General features: G+C 37.3%; 1 protein-coding gene and 1 long non-coding RNA gene across 4 annotated transcripts in view; both read left to right on the forward strand.

Moving 5' to 3' along the window:
• Positions 1-15,540, forward strand: part of LOC117786238 (uro-adherence factor A) — a 112,257-nt gene that overhangs the window by 42,152 nt on the left and 54,565 nt on the right. The window lies entirely within an intron of this gene.
• LOC117786246 lies at positions 9,621-10,612 on the forward strand. The gene is made up of 2 exons (XR_004617619.1): positions 9,621-10,229; positions 10,472-10,612. It is a non-coding gene; the product is annotated as an uncharacterized LOC117786246 (long non-coding RNA).

Consider the following 15,540-nt stretch of genomic DNA (forward strand, 5'->3'; position numbering starts at 1 on the left):
TCATGTTGGCAGAACGTGAAACTCGAACTGAGACTACGATCAATAGCAAAACTCGATAGAAGAAGGAAGTGAAACCTGTGGAAGATAGAAAGAGGAAGATCTGATTGCAGTCAAGGAAGATTACACAACGTAAGTCGATCTAAGATCTTCTTCTGTCAAAGAAATGTAAGCATTCAAATATAGATTCAATTGATTCGTTTTGCATGGATCTGATCGCTTCAAGTGCGACTTTAAAATCTGCAAATAGCAAAAGTTCTAATTGATCTTTATGTAGCAGCTGCACGATAAATCCCTGCCACGCATAACTCAGCCATAATTAAACTGTTGAACTCGGCGCCGTGGCAACCAAAATCAAGAATAACAAAATCAAACTCATTCCTCAGTGATTGAAGTGAAGTGGCGACGACGAGCTATTCAAAAGGCGCCCTGAACACAACAAAAACCCAACGAATCGAAATCGAGTTCAATAATAATCATAATAAATAAAATAATAATGAATACAACCAAAAAAAAAAAAAAAAATCAAAAAAAATCTCAATGAATGTTGAAGGTCAGAATGCTTAAGCCTTAATCAATACTGAAGACAGTCGACGGCGAGTCGCCAAAATACTAAAAAAATACGTATCGAATATGAGTACCCGTACGAAAACAAAAATTGAAATTGTATCGATTGGCGAACGTCGCCAATTAATTTATTCTTCGAGTCGTCATCACAATTAAATGCCAATTGAAATTTACTCACATTTTTCGAGTTTGTTGTTATTTTGGGGCACTTGTTATTTTATATTATTTGGTTAATAAATTGGAATTAATGATACGGATTCTTAAATTGTATGTGACAAATTTATGCAGCTTTTTGATTAATTTTCATCTTCAATTAAATTGGTATTCGAATTGGTATTTTATTGATTTCCATGCTAATCTCTGTGCCATAATTCTTTATTTATAAACTCTGATCTATACGAAATGTTCTTCTTGCGTGTCTCTTACACTCACTCTCTCATTCTTTTTATTTCTCTCGTCTTGTTCCATTCTCTCCTTACGGATATCCATTACGGGAGCACGCGGTTCAATGATCGCATTTAATGATTTTTGTATGCGAAAATAAGTAGATTTGTAGTTATTTTTCTGGTCGAGTATATGGAGTGTATATGGAGTGTGCGAAGTGAGTATCCAGTATGAGTATATGTAAAGTATTTTGTCTGGCGATCGTGTCCAAAATGTTTTGTCTGAACCCGTGCGGAGCTTTCTTTTGTTATTTCTTCAAATCGTGTAGTAAATTTCAAATGGTTTTCATTTTTTTGCTCTAGCTGTTGAGTTGGAGGAGTTGACCCTCATTGTTGTTGTGCTTTATACACTTGAGATGAGCTGAAAAGATTGAACAGCTTTTGGCACAAGACTTATGTTATGCAATAAGGAATGCTTGACTCTCTATAGAAATATGTACCCAACTTACGTAACATAATCCAATCAACAATCTTGTACTATATTTTGAAAAAAGTTTTTTATTTAGATAGAAGTAGTTCATTAATTTTTTATTATCCTAAAAACATAAATAATAATATCTATTCACACCTTACACAATTTGATAAGCAAGCTTGTAAAACCTGACAGCTTTATCATAAAGTTGTGTGTATAAAAAAAAGATATCATCGAAACTATAAACGGAACCATAAACAAATTGCTGAGAGGCAACTTGACAGACACGACAACTTCTGTTTAAGTGCCGGGGCCACCAGGTTTGGGTATTTTCATTTAACGATGACGACAATTTTATCCAATTATGAGAAGGTTCGACTGTAAAACTTAACACTTAAAAGAAGTTACAAAGATTTTGCATTGGACAAAATCAATAATCAGCTCATCTACAGATCGGCCTCTGGCCGACGTAGTTAGGAGCATTGATAAAGAGCAGTATGTGTAAACGAGGCATAAAAATTAGCCCACGAAATGTAATGAAGGAAAGGAAAGGAAAGGAGGAGCCCCGTTTTCATTGGGGAGGATCGTAAAACGATCAGACATCAAGAATGTGCCATAAGCCATAAAGCGTATGCAGTTTCGGTATTTGATAGCCGTTGACCATAAAACTTGATAGCAGAACTTGAGTTTTAAGTGCCCTTATAATGAGGCACAAAATGGGCAACAAAGTTGGAACTGCTTTCGGTTAGAGCTGGAGCTGGAGTTGGAGTTGGAACTGGAGTTGGAGTTGGGGCTGGGCAAAGCACTTGGCTTGACAACTCAAGTAAATACATGGCCATAAAGCGTGAGAACATATTTATAGATGGAGGTCGATCTTTATCGCCAACGAATGGATGTGTAAATCTTCTTCTCCTTCTTCTTCTTCTTCAGGAATACGAATAAATCGCTGGCAGCAAGTCTGGCATGTAAATTTTTACGTCTATCCCAAAAATATTCAACTTCAAATGTGATTTGCAAATTTGTTTGTTGTGAATTGTTTTGTTGCTCTCTTTTGTGTTTATATTCATCAGCTTTTTCGCTTATGTGTTCAAATAAATTGACTTGGCCCGCAAACTTTGACCCACTTAGATCGAGATTTCAGCTTTCGTATATGCAGAGTCAGTGTCAGTGTCAGGGTCTATGATTTTCCATTTTTTTCAGATTGTTACAACTTATTTGATTATTTTGTAGGTGGAGAACAAATTTATTGGGTTTATTGAACTTGATTAGCCAGCTACTTGAAGTGTTCTTCGTTGGTAGCGATAAAATCCCATTTCATGTTTTTGGGCTGGGCAAATTGCGCCATATGTGTGTGTTGAAAATGTTAGATGGAATGCTTAAGATTAGTATTAAACCGAATAGTTGTTTTGGCCTACATTTGACGATCATTATGTCATTATAATAAACTGTTTATAGCTTGAGCAATTCTCTAATCAATTATAATTTAAAATAATCTGTCTAGTGATCAACAACTATTATTCACAAGTGGAGTTTAGTAGATCATTTGTCAGTATCTCATATGCATAAATGATCTCAGCTGATCTCACAACTAACTATGAGATAATTAACAAATTGTTAGTCTTAAGTTGTTTATTATATACCAGCATAAAAATAAACATTTATTATGCGAACAAATAAATGAAGATCACTTTATTTAGTTTGGTACACCTTAAATATGCAACAGAATTTGGTTTAGTAGATTTCCTTTAAGAATTCCATGAGCTAAGATGATATTTTTGAACAAATAATTGAAAAACGTTTGCTTAACATATTTTTACACATTTTATAAACTTTATATATATTTAGAGATCAATGTGTTTGAATTCTTATCATATCAGAAATATCAAGCTCAGGTTTAAAAATTGGTTAGTTAATCATAAAACAAACTATCAGATCGATTGGATCTTCCCTCGCACTGTGTGCTTAACTAGCAAATCTAGGTAGCATGATGGTTAGTTTTATTCATTTATATTAATAAAATATACTTGACACTGCAAAACTTTAACTAGAATATTTCTGTTTCCCTCGCTTATTGTTCTAAAAAACTTTTGAAGACCAATATACAAACACTGTCAACAGTTAAATTATAAAACGAAATTCAAAAAAAAAAAAAGAAAACTGCCGGCCAAGTTCAGTGTCAAAGCGTTGCAGCATTTAGTTCGTACTGCGATCGAACATGCAACATGTTTGAACACACCACGATCGCTGCTTGCTCTTTGTCAGCTCTCTTAAGATGCCACAAGCTGTCTCTTAACTCGCCACACACACAGACACACACACACACACACAGTCGGCACATTGTAATGCCGTTCAAGACCAACTATGGACAATGGAAACAAGTTCTTATTGTGCTCATGTACACTTTTTTGTTGCTTTTGCCAACGTTTTTGTTGGTGTTGTTTTAGGCGACTTTTGTTTACCTTATGCCTCGTTAAAGATCAGCTCTGTCAGAGTTCTCTCTTCATTAGCAGAAAGAGAGAGAGAGAGCTAGAGAGCTAGAGAGCTAGAGAGAGTTGGCCTGGCCAAACAAGTTGCAGTTGTTGGTTCTGGACAAAACTCCTACACGGGGCAGTGGCAGTCGCAGTTTTTTCTTCTTTCTTAATTTTTTTTTTTTTTTTTGCTTCTTTACTTTTCTGCAATGCCAAACAGCAGGAAGTTCAATTTCAGTTCAGTTGAATTTTGCACGTCATCTCAAGCGGTCCTAAAACGTTGTTGTCTCTATTTCAAAATCTCGAGATCGAGCTCGAGTTCGAGTTGTTACTTTTCAAGTTCTTTTGCAATAGATCGCGTCGTGGAACTCAAATGGCGCAAGTGTTTTTGTCGCAGTGCGTAAAATAAAAATATATCCAAAACTCATGATATATTACAATGAACTGTTTTTAAGAGTGTGTTGCATACAGTGAATAATTATATTAAATCGAGCAACTTTTCTCAGTTTCTCCAACAAGTTGATCAAGTTGATCAAGTGAACTAACATCATGTATCGCCTGCAAAGACGCGCTGCTCTAATAGCCAAACAAGGTAAAAAGCAACCCTACCCCAAAAAAATAAATAAACCCCAATAGATAAGCATTACAGTTTGTTACAACGCGCAATTAATGCATTCCAAAACAAATATTGTCGCAAAAAAACAAAGCCAAATTGACTCATTGACTCATTGCTGGAAATTGCGCTGTCATTACTCATACGCCACATTAGACACACGAAAATATTGTTTATCACATTTAAATTTTCTGCGGTTTTCTATAATATAAATGCTCTTTGCGGTTTAGCTGTGAATTGGCCAGAGGTGTGGTCAGTTATATGACTGATCATTTCACAGATGAGGTAATTGCAAGTGCTCTTAAAGTCAACAGCTGTGTCACCCAATTAAATAACTATTTCACGCTATATACAACTCAAGCTTAGAAGTGTGTTCATTTTAAAAATATCAATTACAATTGCAGTTCCTTTCTCTTACTGAACTCATCTTCGTTTACTTTCCTTACCGCAAAAAATGAGGAAAAACAATCAAGAGCGAAGGGAAAACTGAAAAGCATGCAACTGGGTCATCAAATGGCCGAAAACCGACCCCAAACACGATGTGGCAATCATTTTTACTTACTTTTGATTATAAACAAAAGACACAAACAACAAACAAACATTCACAAAAACGTAAAACAAAAAGAATACTTATTTACAAGCTTTAATCGACGGCTAAAAGACGACCCAGAAACTCGAGCTACAGCATCTTCTCGAGATGCCAAGACCAAGAAATTTCCACCGCGGGCATCTTTCTATTTCATTTGGCAAGGGATTGGGACTGAAACAGGGACAGCAGTAGACCAGGTGAAAGAAACCTTCAACTTGCAGACTTGCAATTGCTTTTGACTGCATGTCAATTCAAGATTCGTGCTGGCTGGCATATAATTTCATTTAGTCAGTCAAAGAGCCAGTCTGTCAGTCAGGGAGTGAGACAATTGTTGTTGTTTTGCATGCCAAAATGCTGGGCCCCAAATTGTATCCTCCTGGCCAGCTGTGGCTAACCCAATAGCAAAACCAAAACCAAATCCAAATCCAAATCCAAAACCAAAACCAAAACTAAATCCAAACCAAGTTCAAAGTCGTGCCAAAGTAAAATCTTTCGTTATTAGCAAAAAGAACTCGCTCTGCTCACAGCTCACAGCACATGGCCAAAGAAGGTCATGGACGGATTTAAGGTTTTTCTTTTCTATCTGGCATCCGTCTAGCCCGGTTCTCCAGCATTCCCCATCCCGCAGTTCCCACTGTCTGCACTTGGCCAATTGCCAAAGAGATTTATTATTGAAATGCATTAAAATATGGCCATGGCCAGCAATGCGATGGCATTTGCCTACACTACTATATATATTGGCATACATACTTTAATATATTTTATGGATTAGATGACAGCAAAGTAGAAGCTATTGCAATTCTCTGTCTTTCTGTGTTAGTGTGTGTACTTTCTAAACTTAAAGTATGCGTTAAAACTGCAGATATTTTTATATTTTATGGCAGCTCACAAACTTATCAACTGGCAAAGCTATTATTTGTGTAATTCTTATAGAATTTATTTCACATTCATATAAATTGCCTAACATTTCTTATATGAGCTTTGATAGCTCATTAAAGACTGTAAAAGAGACAATAATCGCTACATGTTTTACATTCTACTTATAGTTTAAATTTTTTTGTTTCAGTTACATGAATAATTCAATAAATTTCAGCTTATATTCTTAAGAGTTTGTTATAAATATAAATTGTTTGAAGACAAATAAATTACACTCAAATTAGGTACGTTTTAGTTTGCATTAAGCTCTTCTTTTATTGTTCGATATCCAGTGTATTTAATCAATTTTAGTGGAACTTTTAAAAAATGTATAGTTTTATATAAAGCTGCAAGATTAATTTCATTCTATATTTAATTTACCAAAAACTTTTTAAAATTGTCTATTAAACTTCGTTCTTAGTTTTGAAGATTTTATACATATAAGAATTAGGTAAGCAATAATTTCATTTAGAATTTAGCTTATATTCTATTGAGTAAATAATTCAACTTTAGTTAAGATATTAAGAGTTAAGAAGTTAAATTGTTTTGTTGGCTTATACAATCTGTAAACCAATTACTTATTGCTTAAAGCTCTGATAACGTAAGGATTTATTGCTTTTAATTTAAGTTGCGGCTTACAATTGAAAAATAAAGCACATGGGAAATTAAAGCACATGAATTAATTGCTTTATTCAAGGCTTTTTAACATTTAGTGACTTTAATTATTAACAATGTTAATAGCTATTATATAGCTTCACTAGTAAAAATGTCCAACTCTGAGATTGAATACCCTTTTTTAAAATATTGGTAAATTTCATTGTTGAAATATTTCATGTCTATTAACGTGGTTCAATACAATGTGGAACAGTATGTTAACCTACTGGTCGCTGGCCTAAAGCTCTGTTCATTGATGTGGTCTAAGGCCATATATTTAATTGCACCTTTTTATAGCTTGAGGGGCATGACCAGTAGTCTGTACTGTTGTGGCTGAAGAGGGAGAGAGAGAGAGAGAGAGAGAGAGAGAGAGAGAGAGGAGCGCGTCTAACTGTTAAGTTGGAGTCTTATTTAATGCATTTCCTTAAGACGACTGGCGACTATTTGACTGGACACTGGACACGTTGTCGACGTCAGCTAAATTATTGTTGTGGTAGTTGTGGTTGTCGCTCTTTTATGGCCAAGATGCACGCATCAGTCAGACAGCAAGCAACTACGAGTCGTCCGGAATGGCCGAGACTGGACTGGCTGTGGCACCCTCATCCTCCTGCTGATGAGGCAACAACAACAACAGCAACAACAACAACAACAACTGGCAGCTTGCAGCAAGTTTGCTGTGTTGCTATTTTTATGACCTCTGCCAACACCAGAGACGCTCCAAACTTATCTAACGCAACTAACTAACTAAGTATCGAGCAATTCTAATCTAATCACATGAGCAAGAGAGACAGACACAGAGAAAGAGAGAGAGGGGGATAGGGGGATAGAAGTAGTTGGAGGAAACTGCCTGCATTGCCATTTTACCGTAATGTTTGGCTCTCTAACGATGAATGCAACGGTTGTTTTCCCTTTCTGGTCATCCTCAAAGTCGATATCGTCGTGTGTGCATCCCAAAATAGCCAACAACAACAACGGCAACAACTTGCTGCACGCGTGACTGCCCCAACATCCCTCGCCACACGCCTCCGTCTTCATATGCAATACCAATCCGAGTTCCAGTCTCCAGTCTCCAGTCTTCAGTCTTCAGTCTACGTCTCAGTTCTCTTTGCATTACAATCCAAAAGTCTTCCTGTTTCTTGTTCATCTGCATTTTGCGCTCTCTCTCTTTCTCTCTCTGTTTCCGTCCCTTTTAGCAGACACATTGCCTTGTATGTCTGACTCTACGTCTTCTGTCCTCCTCGTCTTCTTCTTCTTGAGCTTGTGCAGTTAATCAATTATAACGACTCTTGATTTCCTTCCTGATCTAGATTAAGATTTTTATGTGGGTTCAGGTTCGGGTTCAGGTTTGGGGTTCGGTTTCTGGTTCGCGTGTCTCTTAACTGTGACTGTGACTGGGTGGGTTTTATTTTAGTTTTTTTTTCTTTTTTTTACAGTTGGCTTCTTCTCTCATGTCTTCCTTGAGTGCGATTAAGTCATTGGCTTTCAAGCCACATTCTGATTTGGTGATTCTTTCTTGTGGAGTGCGTGATTTGATGATTGCTCTATCACACTTTTTATAGAGACACTGCAGCTGATTTGCCGACTTAATTGACTTTTATGTGCCGCACTTTGAATATACACATTGCATTAATGGCTAATACAGGGAAATGAATGGATTTTTATTATGTCGGGACCGTGACTAGAGCCAGTTCAGAATTAAAGCCAATGTTAATTAGAAAAATCTTTTAGTTTTGTAGCAGTTTGCCTTATTGTTTGCTTTTCCTATCAATTTTCATGACAATCTCTTGATCTTATCTCGATATACATTCACTAGTCGACTGTTCTCTGGTTGAGTTCCTTGAGAAACTGTTGGCAACTCCTTTCCACAATAGCCCACTTTGTGGTAGCCTTTCCCTTTAGCATCATTATGCCCATTTAATTATACCTTTTTGCACTCAACAATTTCCAAATAAATCACTCAATCAAAAATGCTAGAGAGACTGTAGTTTCTTGCTACACATGACAGGATTGTTTCCCACCAATCGCTCACACCAATAGCAACATCAGCAACAACAGCAACACAACCACATAAATACATCAGATGTCAAAAAATGAACTTGACTTGCGGACCCAAAGCACAGCTTGATAGTAGACCAAAAGACTCAACGGAGTCTGGCTAGAATTCTTCAGCTCCAAGAAGGGAGCAGAAGAGTCGACGTAGGGAACTTGTCTTGGAGGCTGGCCACATTAAATAGCAAATAATAAATTAATATGCCGTAAGTTAATAATTACAAGTTGAAGATGTAACAGATTGTGCCGAGATTGCGGCTACTGTGCGAACACAACTCTTCGGCTATCTTCTACATCTGTTTCTTCCCCCTCTCTCTCTCCCTCTTCCCCCTGTGTCTTCTGGTACTGCGCTTTGGCGCCCCGCGTTGAGCCCAAAGGAGACTCATTAAAAAAAAATAGCAGGTAACAGCACGTCCTATGTATATATATGTTTGTACCGCTTAGCCTTTGATAAAGAACTCTGATTACTTTGCCCATAATGATCGGAGAACGAAGTTACAGAGTGGAATCTATGAAAACATTGCCAAAAGTGATTACAAGTAATGGTAGCATTAAAAATATTAATATTTAAAATAATCAAACTAAATAGACTTATAGAAAGGAATATGGAAACAGGAAAACCCTTTGCCAAACGAATCTTCCAACTGTTAAAATGTTCTGTAGATAGTTGATAGCTATTGTTAATTACGAATATTTTAGGCTTTAGTTCCTAATATTAAAGTTTAAAGTTAGATGTTATGTTTAACAGTGACTTATGATAATCAAAAATATTTATAATCCTTATTATTGGATATGCAATTCGAAAATATATTTATCCTTATCAAAATACACGTTTTTCGGTGTAGGTATTCAAATGGTAGTTTTAAGATTTGCAGTAGACTTATAAAACTTGGCTAAAAGTGATCCAAAATCATTTTAAACCGAATTATAAGCACAACATTTGATTACATTTGCCGATGACTATATAAGACCTCTTTTAATAGATTATAGATCATTCTCTAGTTCAGCAACGTGCTGATTTAGACAGCGTGCTTTTCGAGTCTGTTGAAACTTTGCTAAAAGTGATCCCAAATTGATAACAGCTGAAACAGAAGCACAGAATTTGATTACACTTATTGTACGCTTCCAGAATCGCGTATAGAGTACTCCAAATCTGTTGTAAAGTATCATGTTCGTTCTAGTTTGCTCTGCACTGAGCTCGTTTCTCAATGAAGCAGAACGAAATTTGCTTTGGCTCAGTTTGTGCGTGGCAAATTAATTGAGCAAAAGTTCACTAAAGTTTACATAACTGCAATAGAAACCGCTATTACAACAGCAACAGCAACAACTTGTTAAACCAGTGAAAAGCAGCTGCAGCACTCAGCACTTTTCATCATTTTTATGGCCAACATTGCAGCTTCTTGGCAACATGTTGACAACAACGTCGCGCCCTCAAAGCCAAACAAAAGTCTCTACGGGCAACGCCAAAGTTGACCAATGCCCGAGTCTAGTCACAGCAGCAACAACAACAGCAACAACAACAGTCACAGGCAAAAAAAGAAACTGAAAAAAATAGAGTTTTATTTGCCAAATGCGTCAAGCATTCCGATTCCGATTCCTGCATAGCTGCTGCACCCCAACAACAGCAACAACAACAACAGGCAAATAACAGAAACCTTGCTGCCATTTGTCAACATTTGGCTGGTATCAAATGTCTGTGGGGGACCGTCTAGTAACCATGACAAATTTGTTGTAATCAGAAAGCACTAACGACAACAACAGCAGCAACAACAACAACAACAACAACAATCACATACAATGATATCCATTGACGCTGCTCTTAGGGCCCAACAAAGTCCAGCTAAGAGCAGCAGGAAGAGGGAAGCAGGGAAGCAGGGATGGGGATAGAACGGAATCGTTGGTGAATCAAGGAAAAAGGGTAAAAAACAAATTGCAAACATTCGCACAATTTATAAAAATCACTTTGTAATTTGTATGTTCAGTTAACATTTGCTTAGAGTCATTGTGAATGCCAAATGTATTTACAGCAGAGGTAATTTAGTAGAGGTAATACTGTAGAGTCTACAGTGTAGAAAGACAGTTAAATGGAAAATGTTTAATATAAATTTAACTCAACAAACTTAAGTGGACATTTTTTCATTTTACCAACTATATTTAAGAATACTTTAAAGATGTTAGAAAAAAAATTTTTTACACGAAAATGAGAATTACTTGTATAGAATACACGTATATGTGTATAGGTCTGGATTAAATAATTTGAATAATAAAAGCAACATTAATTTAAAAATACTTGCAATAATGTTTTATATTTGTTTGTTTTTATTTACTTTAAATATAATAAAGTTCAAGAAATTTATTCATAATGAGAAAAAAAAATTCTAAAAATACTTTTGCATAATTTTGCACTTTGATACAAATGCAGTTGTTATTAATATTTTAAATATTCGAAAGCTTTTGTAAAGAAAAGAAAAGGAAGAACTATAAAAAATATAAGATATAAAAAGGGGAAATAAATGATACATTTTGACCTTTGAACTTCGAAGAAACTTCTCTGCACTGCTTTAATAAATTTACAAGTTATTACAACTTATATATAAAATATTAAATTTATTTAAAAGCTTATACCACAATCCAGTATTACTTCAAGTTATTATCAACTCAAACCCAACTTTGAGCACAATAAAATGTTGTTATTCCTGTGATTTCGTTGCTGCAATTGCTTCCGTTTATTGACCCATTTTGCCAGATGCATAAATCAGCAAGGTTTTGCTTCCGATCCTTGACCTGCATCATCATCATCACCTGCACCTTGAGAAACTCATTAAGATTTCAAGTGGTGCCGCCACTTTATGACCACATTACAAAACTTCCTTCCTTTTGTGCACAGTGAAAATAAATAAATAAATAGAAAAATATTTTTCTGTTTGCACAACACACACAAATAGAGCGGTAGGGAAAAGGAAGTCAGAGCTGGCTATAAATATAGTAAATGCATTTTTATATAAAAAAAAAAAAAAAAAAATTAAACAACGTAATACAAACAAACCCACACGGCAAATAGACTTAAGACGCAAACTCCAATCCCCCTCCAATTGAGTTCTTCCAGAATCACAATTCTTATGACCAAGTCCGGGATCTGGCTTGTAGAGCAATCCTATACTCAACCCTGAATGCGCGTCTCTAACGAATGTTTAAGCTTTGCTTCCGGCGACATAAAACTGCCGTTTGCTGTTGCTGTTGTTGTTGTTGTTGTGATTGTTGTTTTTGCTGCTGTTGCAGTTGCAGTTGCAGTTGACCAAAAAGCAGCTGCCTATTGGCGTTTACCACAGTTGAGTAATGCGCCTCCGTCTTCAGGTTGGAGTTGGAGTTGAAGTTGGACTTTTCTTAGTTCTTGTTGTTATTACGTTTCCTTTATTTGTTGTTCGTTGTTCGCTGTTGTTGTCTTCATTGTTGATATTGCTGTTGCAGTTGTTCTTCGCCTGGGTCAGTTTCAAGTTTTGTATTTTGTCGAAGCATTGGCAAACAGCAACGATATTGGGGCAGATGTTGCCGAGAAGAGTTCAAGTTTTGTTTTGAAAGCAATTCGTCTGGTGCAGCTCTTGCCTGTAATTGTGGGGCACACGGACAATGGAGAGGTCCAAGTTCAAGCCACCCACCCACATTTTATTGTTATCGCAACAATGGCCACAGCACTACAAAAGCGTAGCACAGCTGCCTCTGCCCCTGCCCCTGCCCCTATCTCTTTCTCTTCCCCTGACTTGTCCGATGCGCAAGAGCAATTTTCTGGTTCTGGTTTCTTCAACCTGAGGTCATATTTTTGCCAGCAGCTTGAAGGGTTCACCTTGAGCTGTTTTTTTGCATAGATAGATCTTAAGAATTGTATTGCATATATTTTAAAGATTAAGTTGGAAAATAAAGCGATTTAATTAAATTGTATTCTAATAACATATGTAAATATAAATTATATGAGAGGTATCCCTGTAACTAAGTGACCCGTTCTGAGGAACTGCATACTGGCCATAGGTAGGGCAGCGTACTCACTCACTTCACTGAGATAAAAGCAAATAAAAAATTGCATAAAATGCCAGCGGCCGAGCAAAATGCATGTAGAGCTACAAACATCGCCGGTGCATTGAACTCCAGTGCCATGGTCCGCAGTCCGCAATCCGCGGTCCATGCCAGACCAGACCAGGCCACAAAACTAGAAAACGCTGAGGAACCGAACGAGCGAAAGAACCGACTGAGAACTCGTATCTGTTCTAAACATGGCCACAGATACTACAAATATACAATGCGAACACATTGGCGAACGGACAAGCGGACAAACGGACAATGGACAAAAAGACAAACGGACAATGGACGACGGACAACGGAGCAGATCGACGGACTTTCGCACGAATGCGCAGCGTGTTGAGAGCGGAGCAAAGAGAGGGGAATTGCGGTGACTGGGAACGGTTGAGTCAGCAAGCGATTAGAAGCCTAAAAGGAAGTAATGTTGCAGAAAATGCAAAGAGAGAGGGCTGAGGAAAAGAGCGAGTGAGAGAGAGAGAGAGAGAGAGAGGAAGAGAAACGAAAGATCAGATTGCTGCGTGGACGGACCGGAGTCTAGAGTCTGTTTGCTTCTTGGTTTGCTCATTTTTTATGATGGTTAAAATTGAAAAAGAAAAAAAAAAAAAGAACCCGAAGCTTAAGAACTCCCCTCTCCATCTCCATCTCCCACTCGCTCTCCAACTCTTGCTCGCTCTTTCGCTGACTTGCTATTATTATGTGCTTTTTCTTTTGGCGCGACTGCGATCTGAGCCCGAGTTCGAGACCGAACCCGACTTGGACTTGGTCAACGTCTTGCTCTTGGTCTCTTGGTCTCTTGGTCTCTTGGCGTGTGTGTAATTATCCAAGGACGCCGCTGAGTAATGAAACGACCTTGAGTGCAGCACACAACACAAACACACACACACACACACACACACACACACACACACACATACATATGCATGCAAACAAAAGTTACATATAGAGATACACGTCCAAACGATCTTTTGTGTGTGTTTGGGCGTACTTTGAGATGTCGGTCCGTACCCAGTACCCAGTACTATGTCCCGGGTCTCCAGCGGTCAGGGCGTCATTTGTTACACATGGACAAAAAGCTGATATGGTAAACAATTTGTCAGCGTCATAACAAACCCAGCGAGACCCGAGACCGGAGACCCACTACTAGAATGGTCAGCTTTGGACTGACTGCATCTGGGGCCAGACAAATGGCAACGCCCACAAAGCATTCGGCTTTTGATCAAAACAAATATAGAAAATACTTTATTTTGCTTTGTTTTGCCCCCTTGCGTTTTCCCTTCGAATCTGATCGAATTGCGGTGGCCAGACATCTAGACAAACTAATCTTCAGATAGCCATAGATCACTCGCTGCTGCCTGTCGTGATATAGTAGGCAGCTTTTGATCGTTCAATTGATAGTTTCGCAGACTGCCTTCTAATCTCACATAATATTGTCCAATCTCAAGTTATTTTCTTAAATTGATTCTATATTTAGACCCCGTACTTCAAAAAGAATTAAGTGTGAAGTTGATTTGTTGAAAGTAATTTTAATTCTTAAATCTTTTGTCATATAGATATTAATGATAGTAACTACATTTTAATAAACCAATTGATTAATTTCATTTTACATAAATTGTCCAATTTCAATTATCGATTCGCAGCTAACAGAGTGACCATATATTATATATGTATATAGTATAAGTTACGAATTGAATTTCTGTCGATTTCCCCTTCAAATTTTATATATTCATTAATACTCTAAATATTCTATTGTTAAAAATGCTTTAAATATTTGTGATGTTATCGGTTATTTTATAATAAATATATTTATTTAAATAAATAAATTTGGAATTCTTTATAATATTTTTAATGTTCTCCAGCAGTGATACTAAATAGCAGAATTATTTATATTTTAAAACTTGTGTTGTCTTGTGAGTGTCATAGCAGGTAGCTTTTGATATTTTATTGTAATCTTGCATTTGAAATCTTCTGGTTTCTGGTATTTGATGCAATCTTTAGCGATTATTTGCAGTCTACATCAATTTGCTGATAAATTCTTGTTATGAATTCTTTTTCACAAATTGTTTCGAATATTTCTGATATGATGCACTGAATAGCACAGCAGCCACTTTGCATTTTTCTGTTCAAGTGAATCGAAAGCATTGACCTGTTCATAATATTATCTACCTCAACGCAGAACACCTCCCCCCCTCGCCACTTAAAGTAGCCTCGGCATCAACTAATCAGCCAGAGCACAAAATTATTTGCCATTTTTTACGCGCTGCTTCAAACGCGGCAACTGGCGGCCATCGACTGCCACACAGTTGTTGTTATTGCTGTTGCTGTTGCTGTTGCACTGGCATGCCAACAGGCCCCACCATTAGGCCATAATCATCATCACACACGCCTTGGCCAAGGCTGCATCTCCAATTCCCCCAAGAGAGGCAAAGAGAGCGAGAGAGAGAGAGACTTCACTAGAGGTGTGCCAAATGCGCGCGCGCGCAATCGTTCGCTTTTGTCTATGATGGAAGATGGGAGATGGTAGATGGTAGATGAAAGATGGGTGGAGATAGCTGAGGGGTTAGTGAAGGGAAGCCAGGCAGTTAGGAGGAGGCCAGCTATTTTTAAGTATGGGTTTCAGTTTCATTGTTGCATTTCTTCTACGTTTATGAAATTAATGAGCAGCCACAACTGACTGCCTACCTGACTAACTGACTAACTGACGGATTGACGAACTGTCTGCAGAGGCCACTCACCAGTTATACATGCCACATACCTATGCAGCA

Source organism: Drosophila innubila (assembly GCF_004354385.1).
Source record: "Drosophila innubila isolate TH190305 chromosome 3L unlocalized genomic scaffold, UK_Dinn_1.0 0_D_3L, whole genome shotgun sequence".
In the NCBI taxonomy this organism is placed as follows: Eukaryota; Metazoa; Arthropoda; class Insecta; order Diptera; family Drosophilidae; genus Drosophila; species Drosophila innubila.